Here is a 15040-nt window from a genome sequence, read left to right on the forward strand (position 1 = left end):
CAAGACATGGAAGCAACTGAAGTGTCCCACGATAGATGATTGGCTAAAGAAGCTGTGGTACATATGTATAATGGAATATGATCAGTCATAAGAAGAGATGAAATACTGCCATTTGCAATAACATGGATGGACCTTGAAATAATCATACTAAGCGAAATAAGCCAAACAGAAAAGATTGAAAATCACATGATATCACATATGTAGGATATAAACCTAAAAGCAACAAATGAACAGGACAAACAGAGACTCATGGACATGGACAATGGACTAGTGGTTACTAGAAGGGAGAGGGGGAGGGGAAGGGCTAATAAAATAAAATGTTTAAAAAAATTAAGTATATACAGTATGAAAAAAAATAAACTGACATTATAAAAAGAAAAAGAAAAGAAAAGAAAATGGGTTTTGAAGCCACCATTCCAATTCATGGCCATTTTGGCAAATAGTTTGGATTAAGGTAGCACATAGCCGTCGTATTGGAATAAGTGGAGTGTGTGGCTGGATGTAGAAGTTTACTGACAACCAAACCAGAGTCTGGAAGCTTAAAAGCCTTGCTGTGGCTCAGAGAATTATCCATGAACCCAGGTGAAGTTTTGGTTTGGTCAGAGGGTAACTTGATCCAACTTTTAAGCAAAATGAAATTATCATGGTCAGGAGCAGATGGATGGAATAAATCACATGAAATCGGCCTCAATTTATCAAAAGCTGTCAGCAGAATTTCTTTTATTTATGTCTAATGTTCTAGTTACTTATTGTTTTATATCGAACCATCCCAAAATTTAGTGGATTAAAACAACCATTTTATTATATTTCATAATTTGTGTGAGTCAGGAATTTGGGCTGGGATTGGCTTAGCAATTTTGTTCCATGTTGCATCAGCTACAGTTACTTGGAGGTATTCAGGTGGCAGATGGGCGGGTCAGAAGGGTCTGAGATGGCTTCACTCACATGTCAAGCTCATGGTGGACATGGCTGGAAGGCTCAGTGGGGACAATTAATCAGAGAACCAAGTCTCCAGTGAACAAGCTAGAAACTACATGGCTTCTTATGACCTAGTTTTGGAGTCACATAGGGTCATGTCTGCCAAACTTCTTGTCAAAGTGGTCACAAGAGCACCTTGATTCAAGGGGAAGGAACTTAGACCCAACCCCTCGATGGTAGGGTATGTAAAAGTGCAACATTCAGTTTGAGTTAGAAGCAAAGAAGGGAAGTCAGGGCCTGCAGGCTTTCTCTGAATCTGAGACTGTAGCTGCAGCTGCTTTGCCAGGACAAAGCATTTGTGACCTAGGGTGTGCCAGGGAGGGAATAAGGAAAGGAGGGATCTGGCACAGCTGAAATCTCTGCTTTTCCGACAGCACTCCCTGCTTCCCGCTTTGCTTGGTCGGCAGAGCTCTGCACTCAGCACCACAGTCATTAGTAAAGAGCTGAGTGAAGGGTTCCGCCTACTCCAAGATGTTGGACCCTTGGAACTGAGAAAAAGGGAAGAGGCCAGCATGGAAAGATTTGGCTGATTTGAGCACTGTGCAAATCAAGCAGGGTTCAGGAGCCCAAGAAATAGCGCCTAGTTGCTCACCACACTGAAGATCTAGAGCTGAGGTTAGGCTCCATAGGGCACTGCCAGTGAAGCCAGCATCTCCCAAGGCCACACTGTAGGCTTCAATTCTGATGTTACTGTCCAACGTACTGATGATCTCTTTCCTTAAAGTTTTATCATCCATTTTTGCACTGAGTCCCTGGAATGGCTGCATGCAGAGTAAATCCTTAGTTTCCCTACAACCATGACTGACAGAGCCATAAAAAACCACAATAACTACCCGGCATGTTCATATGTCTGAAGTGCTATAATGGAATATCATGGGAGCTGAATGCTGGAAGTGTTTAGCATTTTTGCATTGGACAATATAGGCTGCTCCAATTAATGTCAGTCAGATCTACCCCCCCTCCCTTGAGATGCCCAAAATTATATGCTGATTTATTGAACCTACCATATTGTTCCCAAATCAATTTTTAAACATTTCTACAAACCAGGACGTTATATAGAAGCAATATAGCAGTTAGTTTAGTGTTTTGAACTTAATAAATATTCAATAAATGTGAGCCAAATAAGTGCCAGTCTCAATCTTCTACTAACCAGCCATGAGGTCTTGGGAAAATCTCTTCCTCTCACTAACCACCAGTCTGTTCATCTGTAAAATGGGACATTTGGACCCATCTATTCTGAGGTGAATCCCTTGTAGCTCTAAAATTCTATAATTTCATGTAAATGCCAAATCCATTTAAACATTGGCATCAAAGGAAATGGAAGATAGAACTAGTATTTTTTTAACTTCTCTTATTTTATGCTTCATTGCTTATTTTATGCATTGTTTCATACGCTTTCAGATCTATTATGTATTTAGTTATCATAACTAACTTGTGAAGAAAATATACTGTTTCAACATTTGGGAAAACCGAAGTTTATTAACTTTAGAAGACATCAATTTCTAATCTTGATAGAATTCCAACTGCTTTAAGACATTGGGAAATAGGCAGTGTAAAACTGCGAACCCTGAAATAAGGAATCAGTGAGGGGAGACTTAAAATAACCCTGGATTAACACTTGAAGGCAATTTCCACCTGGAAATCACAAGCACAATCTGGCAACTTTGCTAAGTAGAGGAGAGAGACACTAGCGATTGGAGAAGCTGAGGTGGCCAGGAGTTGAGGATCACAATTCCAGAAAGGATGGGAGATACACAGAAAAAGAACACCATAACTCTGCTGAGATATTCTCTTGTATCTGCTAAGTATTAGGCCATTTGTGTATAAAACGAAAGTCCACAAAATAAGGCAAAAAAAGTTACTGGAGAGTAGTAAGCTGAACAACCCAAAGCTCTTATAGGTGAAGAAATGGATGTACACCAACCAACCAAAGTGGAGAGTCCTTGGTGATCCCTTCAGCCATTCAATGAAAAGCCCAGAGGAGTCACACTCGAGTAAAGTGGCTAAACTATTCCTGAGTGACGGTTACTCTCGACCCTCCATAGCAAGGTTTAAAGACAGGATTCAAAGGGATCAAACTATTTCATGAGTACATTAACTGCCTGCCAAAACAATTCTAACACTCTTTAAAAGAAGACAGCAAAGTCCAAATACTTAATGATACAGCTTCACAATGTCTATTATCTAATAAAAAATTGCTAGACATATAAAGAAGCAGGAAAATGTTCACCCATGACCAATAGAAAAACCAGTCAATAAAAACAGGTCAGTATATGACAGAGATGATGTACAAGCATTTAAGTAATTGAACAAGACCCGACAGAGAGTGAGTAGAGAGTCTGAATTCAAACCCAGGACTCCCAACACTTTCACATAGTGCTCTTTTCATTACCTGCACTCATCAGTCTCTCTGCAACTGGGCAATTTATAAGGTTTTACCATGACAACCTCAATGCAATTTTCCTATACTTCTGGTTTGCACTTTAGTTGGAATCTCTCAGAGGCTCGTAGAGATGGACACTACTGATCTAAAAGCTGTGAAGGCCAGTCTCTGATCATGGACCATCGCAGGCCATCTTCATGGACAAAATTTCAACATTACTGCAATAGAACTCCTTTGTCTCTCCTTTTTCCCTACTACAGCACTTGCATGAGAATTCCCCATGGCCACCACCTGTCACATCTCTGGCCAGAGGAACTCTGCCCCAGCGGCTGTGGCTTACGGGAACATAGGAATCAGTGTGTGAATGGTGGGAACACATGCCAGGAAACCAGGCCTCCTCTTCATCCCTGAATTGGCAAAAACTTGGAGGTGAGTCAACCAGCTCTCTGTGCAGTTAAAAGATGAGTGGGTAATTGCGGATGCTGTCGGCGGGTCACACAGAAAATGAGGAACAAGTGCCTAATTGGGCCCACAAGTTCAGGCCTCCGCTTTGTCCTTGAGTTGGCAAGGGGTAAAGGGGAACACAGAAAGTATCGTAGGCTGCCATCAACCTGCAGAAAGGTTCAAATTCCCCCCAAACCCACCCCTCGATGCCGGGGGTATATTCATGTGTGTGCTGCCTACCTGTGTTTGTGAAAAAATGGTTCAAAGAGCACAGACACAAGGTCACCTACCAGGCTAGGGGTGCAGTTTTCCTCCCTGCAATTTACTGCACAAGTTGTTACCAAAGCAAATATCAAAGCCCTGCAATTTGCTAATTACAGGCGGGATCCCGGGCTTGTGGGCCCAATTAGGCACTTGCTCCTCATTTTCTGTGTGACCCGCCGACTGCACTCACAATTACCCACTCATCTTTTAACTGCCCTGAGAGCTGGTTGACTCACCTCCAATTCACTCCCACTATCACCAGGTAACCTTTGGTATCTTTCTGTTTTCAAGGTTCCCCACATTTACCTATTATCTCTCTCTGTATCACTGGACAATGTCTGGTTTCCCCTGACTGGGGCTCCTCTGAGATTTCCTGATCTTACTCTTCGCCTAGGCTGGGAGCATAAGGCAGGAAGCAACTCCTGTTGTTCTGGGCATCTTGCCTAGCTCCCCCAAGGGAGCTCCGGAGGCTGTGGCCATGTTTAGTTTAGCCTCTGCCCCAGACACAGAAGGAGTAAGGAAAATTACAGCTTCTTCGGAGCCAGCTCATTGCCAGAGCTCCTGCCCACGCTCTCCATCAATACCTTCCTGGCTCTGGAACTCAGTCAGGTCAGGGCTGCATCCAGGAAGACTCACTGCCAGTCCTGGGGAAGGAGGTCCCAGTAGCTGCCAGCAGTAGCTCTCCAGAGAGACACAGTTGGAGGAGAAAAACCCCCTCATGATTTTCTACTTCATTAGGCAAGCGACCTGGCAAGCAAAAAATTTCCAGCACACTTTTTGATGATTTATTATGTCAATGATTCCTACCCTTTTTTGTGTCACAGACACCTTTGAAAATCTGATGAAAGTTCTGAACCTTCTCCAGCCAGAATGCTCATATTTTTATTCCATTTATTTATTTAATCATTCAATGGAACACGTATGTGCCAAACACTACTTGACACTAAGCAAACATCAGTGGGCAAAAGAGACAAAAATTTCTACTCTCATGAAGCTTCCATTCTAGCAGGAAGAGAGAGGCAATAAATAATAAGTGTAAGAAATAAATAAAATATCTAATTTGACAGAAAATAAGTACTATGGGAAAAGAAAAATTCGAGAAGGATGAGAGATTAATGGAGATAAAGGTTGCATTTTTAATAGAGTGTGCCAGGTTGTCCTCATTGAAAAGTGAAATGTAAGCAAAGCATTGAAGAATGTAAGAGGTTTCCCCACGTGAGTATCTGGAAAAAGAGTGTAGCAGCCAGAGGTAACAGCCCGAGTGCGAGGTCTTGCCATGTGTCTGAGGTAAAGCAAGGACAGGGTGGCTAGACTGGAGGGAGGCAGGGAGGGAGGCAGTCTCAGCGGGTCAGAGAGACAAGGCGGTTGAGGGGGCAGATATCGCATATGGCCTTGTAGGTCACAAGGACTTTGACTTTGACTCTGAGGGAAATCAGGAGCCATTTGTGGGATTTGAACAAAGGGGGATGTAATCTCAGTGGTACCAGTGGAGACCTGGAGAAAGGTGAGTCAAGAGGATTTCCTGAAGAGCTGCGGTGTGTGAGAGAAAGATGTGCATGTGTGTAACTTCACGCACACTTCTGCAGTCTACCAAGCTCCTAAACACCCTCCATGGATGCAGGCGAAGGCCCCTTATCAAATGATAAAGGGAAGTGGTGACCCCAAGGAAGAAGGGGACAGTGGTGGCTCCTGTGGAGGAGTGCCTCAGCTGTATCTAAAAGTCTCATTTCTTTTTAAAAATGCATAAGAAGATATTTCAGGCAAGTATGGTAAAACATTAACATCTGGTCATCTGAGTGGTGGATACATAGGTGTCTCTACTATAATATTTTCTGTTTAAAATAATTTATACTTTTAAAAAGAACTGCCCATCTTGCGGTTTTTCAGAAGCCTCTCTCTCACTTGCTTGTCAATACAGGATAGGAAATCAACACGATTAAGTTAGCCATTCTGGCTGTGACTTCTGGCTGGGTACTTCACTTGTCTAACTTACTTTCCTTCCCTTTCTTCCAGCAGCTGAGAGGCAAAAGTAAGATAAGTCAGGAACTATCACAAAACCCACACTATAGCTTACAGAGTCTGGATGAGGAAGAGAGTAATGGGAAATGGGAGGACTGGGGAAGGCCCCCTAGCAGAGGCAACCCTTGAGCAAGATCCAGGAGGATGGGCAGAGTGGGTCTGGTAGAAAGAAAGGAAAGTCTTCCAGCTGGGGGATGCTTCACGAACAGAGGCAGAGTTGGGAGCAAGCATAGGGCCCAACCACGTACTCTGCTATGGCCCATTTTAAGGAGAGCAGGCAGATTTTCCTCTCCCGGTACTGAATTAGAGAGTAAAGGCCAGGTGGGAGGAAATTTAGAGCCCTTCAGTCACCCACGTAGGGCCAAGAGAGCCTGATGGTGGAAGAGCTTGCATCCATCTCTGCAGCAAGCTGAAACCTGCAGATCAGGGTGACTTCAGGCCCCAGGGATTAAGGCTACTGAGCTGGGTGGAGTCGCCTTGCGGACCTGGAGGGAGACTTCCTCCAGAGTAGGAGACCAGGGAGGCTCCCCAGCCACCTCTGCAGTCAGCCACCTCAGGCCATGGCCCTCAGACCGCAAATTCCTCACAATCTGCAGAGCTGTCACCGAGCCTGGGGGAAGGTCCCCTGCTGCCCACATTTTGTAGAAACTTGCTGTGTCACAAGTCCTGATTAGGTGCCAAGAGAAGGATTTCCCAGGCCACAGCTTTAACAAGACCATGCTTCCTAATTACTAGTTTTCTCCTAATTAAATAAAAAGGGGGGAAAGAAACTAGTGATTACTCTACCTTGTAATACCACCTTCCATTTATGTGCGTCTCTCTTCAGAGGAGCTCAGAGTGCTTTGTATATTGTTGTACATTTTCCCCTCATAATATCCCTGAGATTCCTAGGGATAGTTATTATCATACCATTTTACAGCTGGGAAAAAGGATGTGACTGAGGTTAAGCAAAGTGTCCAAGTGCCCTCTGTGGCTAGGGTCTGTATTTTGAATCTCTTATAAGAAACCTCTTCATATTTGAAAATAAAGCCATCCCCTTAAACTGGGCTAAAGTAACGCATAAGGAATAGCCATTTACTGCAAACTTTACAATAGTAATTAACACTATTTATTCTCACAACAATCCTACAAAACATATAGTATTACACCAAGTTTACACAGGAGGACAATGGGATTCAGAGAGGTAAAGTGAGCTGCCTAGAGTTGCATAATAATAATAATTGTAACAGTAGTAGTAAAAGCAGGAGCTAAAATTTATTAAGCTCTTACCATGTGCCAGGCATTTCGCACTTATTAACTCATTTTAATTCTTACAACAAACCTCTGAAGTAGATATTAGTATTATTCCCATTTTGCTGATGACAAGACTGAAGCACAGAAAGATTAAGCAACTTGCCCAAGGTCACACAGGAATTCAGTGGCAGAGCAATATAGGAACTCACAAAAGCTATGCATGTCCTACCATACCAGTTTACACATCTGAAGGAATACTGCATTCTAAGGGTTGGCCTGGGAACACCTAGGTACAGTCCAAATGACTCGGGTATATCTCTAGGACTGCTCTGTGCCCTATCAGTGGCCTATGAAGAAGTGAGAGTACACTTTCTGTAAGCCCCTCACTGTAAGGGTGGGTACCGGGAGAGGGGACCCTGGGAGAAAGGCTCTTTCTGTTTGATTGGAGTTACACATATTCTGGGTACTTCTGTTGATGTAAAGTGGTGCGGTAGGGGCTGTTAGCACAAAGGCAGTGGAATCCGTGAATAAGGATTAGCCCAGAGAGACAGTCAGACCAGTGGGAAGTGAACTTGCTGTGGTGCGTGCATGTGGGAGGCAGTGCACCTCGCTCTTCCACACTCCAGAGAAATGAGCCTCTAAATCTAGAACCTTGGCTTTTTCACTGCCCTCTCCCCAAAAGCACCCTCAAGTGACTTATCCCACATCAAGATGAGGATAAGTCCTAGATGGGGACACGAATTCTGACTCCTTGACAGTCTAGCCAAACTTGTCCATCAATAAATTGGCCTGCCAGACCCAGGCTTCAGAGTAGGGGCCTCTGAGTGCCCAGCCACTTCCTGGGTCAGCGAAGGTGAGACCAGGCCCCGCCCCCAACTCTCAGGTAAAGCCCTGCCCTGACTGCCAGGTGGCATGCCACACTCAAACCTCTGTCTTCTCTTTCCAGACCAACACTTGTAGCAGACTAACTACAATCCTCGCCTCCTGTCACTGTGTATCCTATCCCTTTCCGTCAGCTCAGTTTTCCAGACAGCCCTTCCTGAGAATGAGGACATGTCCCAAACAGATGGCATGTACGCAATTGCCAGTGAGTATTGGCTACATCACCCCCATGGTCTCCAGGTCTTTCTGACCAAATCGGAACATTTAGGAAGGTTCTAACTTGCCATGTCTGACTCTTAAAGTTTCCAGAACTTGTATCTCCACCTTGTTGAGAAACGATACACCAGAAGAAAATTCTAGAAGACAGCATCTTTCATCTAGTGAGCACAGTGGCTACAAACATGGGATCTGGAGCACAACTGTCTAAATTTAAACTCCAGCCCTACCATTTACTTACTAGCCGTGTGACTCTGAGCAAATTGTTGAACCTCTCTTTGCCTATTTTGTTGCCTATGAATCGTGGATAATAAGAATTTCTACCACAAAAGAGTCATAGGATTGCTGTGAGAATTAAATGCGTTCGTTATTGCATTAAAGTGCTTAGCACTGAGTAAACATTCAATAAATCTTGACTACTATTAAGTGGCCTGGAAACTTTTTCCCCAGAAAGAGACCTTTTTTTTTTTTTTGGTCAGCTTCTCTTTTGCACCCCAATACCTCAGGCAGGTAGAGGTAGCTCGGTATTGTGAACACTTCTATCAGTTTTGGGGGCTGAGAATCGTATTCGAAAGGAGATTTTGCCTTCCAAGGGTTTATTCTCAGCCCCTGCTAACCACACAATATCTACAGAAAAAGAAAAGAAAATAGAAAGAAGAAAAATCAAAGCCCATGACCTACTCCAGGGAGAAGGATGAACCTGGCTCTCTCCAGCCTCCCTGAAGATCTGTTTGCTGTTTTCGCCCTAGCCGCAGCCCCTGCCATCGACTAGAGGTTCCTCTGCAGATGTTCAGACCTTTTAGAAATGTAAAACCAGTGAAGCCAAGGCCTGTGAGTTCCCAGGGCCTCTCAGGCACGCGGCATCTCTCCCCAACGGCAGCGCCTTAAATACCAGAGGACTTGCCAAAGATGGAACTGTTTTGTTGGAAGCTCGGGTTTCTCCCGCAGTGAGGCTGAGCCGGTGGCGCAGCTGCTCGGAGGTCACGCCCGAGACACGTCCGCACAAGCCCGGCCGGGGGGCGCAAGGGCTGGGGGACTCAGGGGCGCGTCACCTTCTCCAGAGACCTGCCTAGTCTCTGTTCTCATCTTCATTTCACAATTTTGCAGCCTGGGAGGTGGCTTTCCTTTCCCTATGAAGATACAATTTTTGCAAAACAAAACAAAAAGACCCAAGTAAAAAAGAAATGCTTCTTAAAAATGGTAATGTGAGCATTTTTTAATAATTGTTTTGGAATTCTGTGTGGGATCTGGAGTTCTTTTTCAATAAACAGCGGGAAGAAAAAAAACCTACATTCGCCATAGGAAACCTGAAGCCATTTAAAACTTGAAAATTAGCCTTCATTTTCTATTACTTAAAATATTTGCATTTGTATGCCTAGAATCTTCTATATATGATAAAAATAGGGGCACTGAATAGTTTAATCACCTGTATTTTTCTTGAATTGCATATTTTCCTTTGTAAACAAGAAAACACAGATTGGAAATCCATTCATTCCTTCCTAAGTGCTTCAGTTGGGGTTTATTTGTGTTTCCAATCAATGGAAACCAAAAACAACCTTTGCAAGATTGAGATATTTCATGCTAAGAGACTTCAAGACATTTTTATCCTCTCTGAAGCTATTTCTACATAAAGCCCAAGATTGTTTAAATTCAGTTAATAATTATAATTATCATTTAATTTACCAAGTACATTCTACACGTTTGACTTGTCATCTCATTTGATAATACTGGTAAGCAGTTATTCTTAATTCTTATTTTATAGATGAGAAGACAGACTCAGAGAGAATAAGCAGTAGTTAATAAATGATGCAGCCTTTATGTCCACACCATTCAGGTCTGAGAGCTGCAAAGCTGTGCTCTTTTCACCACCAGAAACCATTTCCAGTGTATAAATATTTCTAAGTAAATGGATGGTTAGGGACATAGAGGTGTAGCTGATCTTTTCTCTTAAGTTACAATATAACTTTTAAGGGGAGAGGCGCTGGTTTCTAGAGCTAGTGCTGCCTACATTATCTTGCCATCCAAATTTAATAAGGCTTTGAGCCTCAGTGTCCCCTCTCCAAAATGAGACATTATCTCTGTAGTCCTTTCTAGCTCTGACATCTGAAGATTTATCCTAAATGAAAAGCTCAGATTCTTTAGCCTGTTATTGGGCATGACATAATATTAATCACTACTCTCCTGATTCCCTGGTTCCATTTATCTAACTCTGAGATTCTCAACATTGGCTGCACATTAGAATCTTCTGGGGGAATTTTTTAAAATGCAGATGCTCAGGCCACACCTGCAGAGATTCTGATTTAATTGGTCTGACATGTGACCCAGGCATCGGTATTTTTCAAAAGCTCCCCAGGTGAATGTGGAGCCAGGCTTGAATATTGATCTAACCTAGTGAACTACTCCAATTTCAACCACCCCAGTGGTGCTTTTATACGTGTAGTTACTGTAACTGGAATTCTCTTTTATAAAATCCAATAACACTAGTGCTACCAGAGTCCATCTCAAAACAGATGTGAGCTTTTTACTTTATTTGTGTAATTTGCTTAAATAAATTAAGATGTCTCATTATTGATAAAAATGCTCTAAGGGTGTGTGTGGGGCGGAGGGAGGGGCTGTTGAGACAATAGATGGTTTTTTTTTCTTCAGGGGTAGAGACAGAAAAGTGCTACAAGAACCAGAGGCTCTACGTCAATCTGATCCAATAATTGATTGGCCAAGTGAAAGCGATCACACAAAATATTTATTTAACCCAAGGGTAATACCCGTTCTTTGGAAACAACCTATTTTAGACCTGGCCTCAGAGACTGGGTTGAGTTCGAGTGGTAGAAGTCTGAAAGTCTGGGTAAGAGGTCAGCCTGGAGCCATTTGAATCCCAAAAGGCCCCAGGCTATTTTATGTACTATTAGCCTCTTGATTTGGCATCTATTAGAGGGAGGTAAACTTTCCAAAACTCTCCATCTAAATGTGACCCAATGACATCAGTACACAGGGAAAGTCCAAACATTCTTATAAGTCAAAAAAGATTTACTTCTTCTTTATGGAAGGATCTACTAATTTCCTGATATGCAGAAGAAATCTAGAGTTTGTTTCATTTTTTAAAAAGTCTGTTATACTTCGTTCATTAAGCTTAAGCTTCTTTCTTTTGCATGAACCTATAATCCCCACCACTCTACCACACACACACAAACGCATGCACATGCGCGCGTGCACACACACACACACACAAACACACACAAAAGGAAATGTTTTTTCATTCAACCTCTGGTGACATAGTTCAGGTTGATGAAATTCTAGTAGGTGATATCAGTTGATACTGTGGTCAGAACACGATTTCTCCAAATGAGAACATCAGGCAATTCTGTGGCCCTTTGGCCTTTACCTGTTACTTGTAAACAATCTCAACTGTACAAAGTGGACACAAAATTCTACTTAATGTAAAAATGCATGAAATCGCTTTACTTGTTAAATTGTTTCCCCTTGGCAATAGAAAGATTAACATTTCTGTACAGGGAATGGTTTTGATCTCGCCTTCCAGCTACAGCATTTACATTCCAGTAAAGTTCATCTGGATCAGTTAGTAGTCACATGAATGAATATGCAGCTCAAGATCACGTTCTTAAATAAAGATATCATCCAAAGAACAGGGTGGAAGGGGACTTATCTTAATAATCTAAAGATGAAAATCCCAGAAAGACACAGAATTGTTCTCTAATGTAGATTTCCATGATGAATTCTGGCTCAAAAAAAAAAAAATTATTTGAGGACTAGAATAAAGAAGGGACAGACAGATTATAGCCTCCTTAAATGAGGAAACTGGGAAAACACCTCGTCAACCCAAATACATTGTCTGCATAGATCAAACATGGACCTGAGCTTTAAAACATTAAAATAAAATAAAAAATCTGTCTAGGTGAGAGAAAGGGACTTTGAAGTAATAGGGTAGTTGTCATTTCTTGTATGAACTATAGGAATCAGATCAGAAATACTGACCTTAAGAAAAGAACAGTTTCCAAAGCAAGAAACAATTTTTTAAAATCTCTTTTATGTAGTTTGATATGTAGTTTGAGTTTAGGGGCAGAAGTCGCCTAATGATAATGTGTTTCATGTTTTTATAATCCAATAAACATTTGTCGAGCACTTACTATATACCAGGCTCTGAGCTAAGCATCAAGATACCAAGATGAGTAAGACTCAGTGCCCTTTCTCGAGACACCTACCATCCGTTGACATTGCCTGCAGTAGAAATTCATATGAGGTATTATTAGTACAACCGCAGTTTCACAGGCGACAAAACTTGTTGCTCACAACTTGAGGCTTGGTAGTCAAGATGGTGGGGGTAACTTGGACATGCCACCAGTGTTGATCATTAATTTAAGCCAACAAACTTCCCTCAGAGCCAACCCTGGGCAAGAACTCATGGGAGGTGCTATAAAGGGTACAGAGATGAATAAATCAGGGTCCTCTTCTTCCAGAGGTTCCCAACCGAGTTTCTGGATGAAAAGGAAAACTAGATGTAGCAAGTAAAGACTGCTTGCTAACTGGTTTTCCTCAAGAGAACTACAGAGAGAGACTTTGGAAATGCTTTGGAAGAATAATGCTTTAAAAGCACAATAGGTTAAAACACCGGAATGACAGATTAGCTTTGCCAACCACTTAGTGAATGGCCTTCCTTCAGCACATTGGGCTGATTAAGGAGTAGATATTAACTGGTGAGCTTCTCTGTCTCTGACACAGAGAGGTTTTAGGAGCCATCAATTTATAATTTAATGGGCTTTTAACGGAAAGCAAAGTACTGGTACATTTTCATTCAAAATAGCCATGCTGATAAAAGCCCGACTAACCACCTCTAGATAAGAGTCGGAGTAAAAAGTATCATTGAAGGAAATGCTACATCATTCCAACTGTCCATGTCACCTCTTCAGCTATTTCCTCAAGTCTACCCCAACCATCCCAGCCTAGATGTCTGTCACTGTAGCTGAATTCTCACAGGCCACTGGGCTGTATCCCTGGATCTCACACCCAGCCAGTACAGTTGGAGCTGTTCTCTGGTTGGATGATGACCATCCCAATTAGTCTGTGAGACCCTGACACTAGAGATCACATCTCCTTTCCCCTCTGCCGCATTGACTGCTCCTAGAATAGGGCTGTTCGTATGATACAGGTTGAGCACGGCCTGACAGGGTAAGCCTTAGACCTGGACTGGAAGACCATGGCCAGCGTGAACACTGACTAGCTATTAACCTTGGAAAAGTAACTTTTTCTGTCTGGACGTTAGTATTCCCATCTATAAAGTGAACAGGATGAATTACGCATTCTTTGAAGCCTGTCCCTAATACTTTATGATTATGCGATTTTTAGCAAATGCCAAATCTCCCCCAACATACCCCGCCACACACACCACCACCCACCTCACTTCTCCTTTCTTCTCCCTGTATTTGTGAATTAGCGGGCAGCTGACCATCTTAAATGAGACGAACGCACAACCTCAAACACACAATCCTCGAATTACTGCTGGTAGGCTGCTTGGGGTGAATGCTCCAAAGACTGGCATTTTATCCTAACAATACCAAAATGACATTCACCCCAATTCCCACTAAATACAAAACTGAGCACATGTGTCCAATTCTTTACAGCTTTCAGGACAGTCTCACATATGATCCCACAACGTACAATAACCTGTTACTGTTGGGCCCATTTTACAGAATAGGGTTTGATGCAGTCACATAACTAGCTAGTAAGTTGTCTTCACTTCACAGAAGCCAGCTGCCTTCTCCCTGAGCTGCCACAGGCACGGCTGCAGATGCTTCTTTTCAAGTGGGAGGCAGGGAGGGAGTGCGTTTGGAGTTCAAAAAGAGAGAAGAGCAAGGAGAAGAGATGGAGGAAGGGGAAGAGAGAAGGAAACAGCTACATTCCTGATACTGGTGAAAGGTCTTCCAGCCTTAATCGGCTCTTAACTCACAGCGCCTTACGCCTCCCAAGGTTTAGAACCTGCGTGTTATTCTTCTGACCCTCAGCCACTTCCCTTTCTTAGGCTGCCCTAAAAAAGAATGTCCGTTGCAATCTCTCTCCAGCTGTTTGATCTTTTTAAATGTCTCTCACTTATCTGTAGCATATGCTCCAACTAAAAAATAGACCTTGGGCATTCAGGATGGGAAAGAGTATTAAATGGCAAAAGCCAGCCTCGTGCCAAGGGTGTGGGCAGCCTCTAGATAGCTATGATGACCAGATGTCCTGGATTTGCTGGGATGGTCCTAATTTAAAAATTCTAGCCTTGTCCCCATAAGTGCCTTCACACTTGTCAGACCATGTGTCCCTATCTGGGGTTTGGAAAATATAGTCACCACATGGATACCTGATATCCAAGCATCAAACAGACCCAATGTCTGCGTCATGGGGGTGGAAAGAGGACAGATATTGGAGCCAGATGGATCTTGGGTCGACCAGCTCTGCCACTTACTGTCTGTGTGGCTTTAGGCAGCTTTTATTCTTTCTGAGCCTCAGTTTCTTCATCTAGAAAATTGTTAGCTCCCCAATAAATCAGCTCCATGAATTTTGACATCAGAAAACCGCTGCTTATAGAGACTTAATATCTTCCAGATGTTTCTGCCATTCTGTCTGTAC

The sequence above is a fragment of the Pteropus medius genome, unplaced genomic scaffold (assembly GCF_902729225.1).
Source record: "Pteropus medius unplaced genomic scaffold, Ma_sr-lr_union100, whole genome shotgun sequence".
In the NCBI taxonomy this organism is placed as follows: domain Eukaryota; kingdom Metazoa; phylum Chordata; class Mammalia; order Chiroptera; family Pteropodidae; genus Pteropus; species Pteropus medius.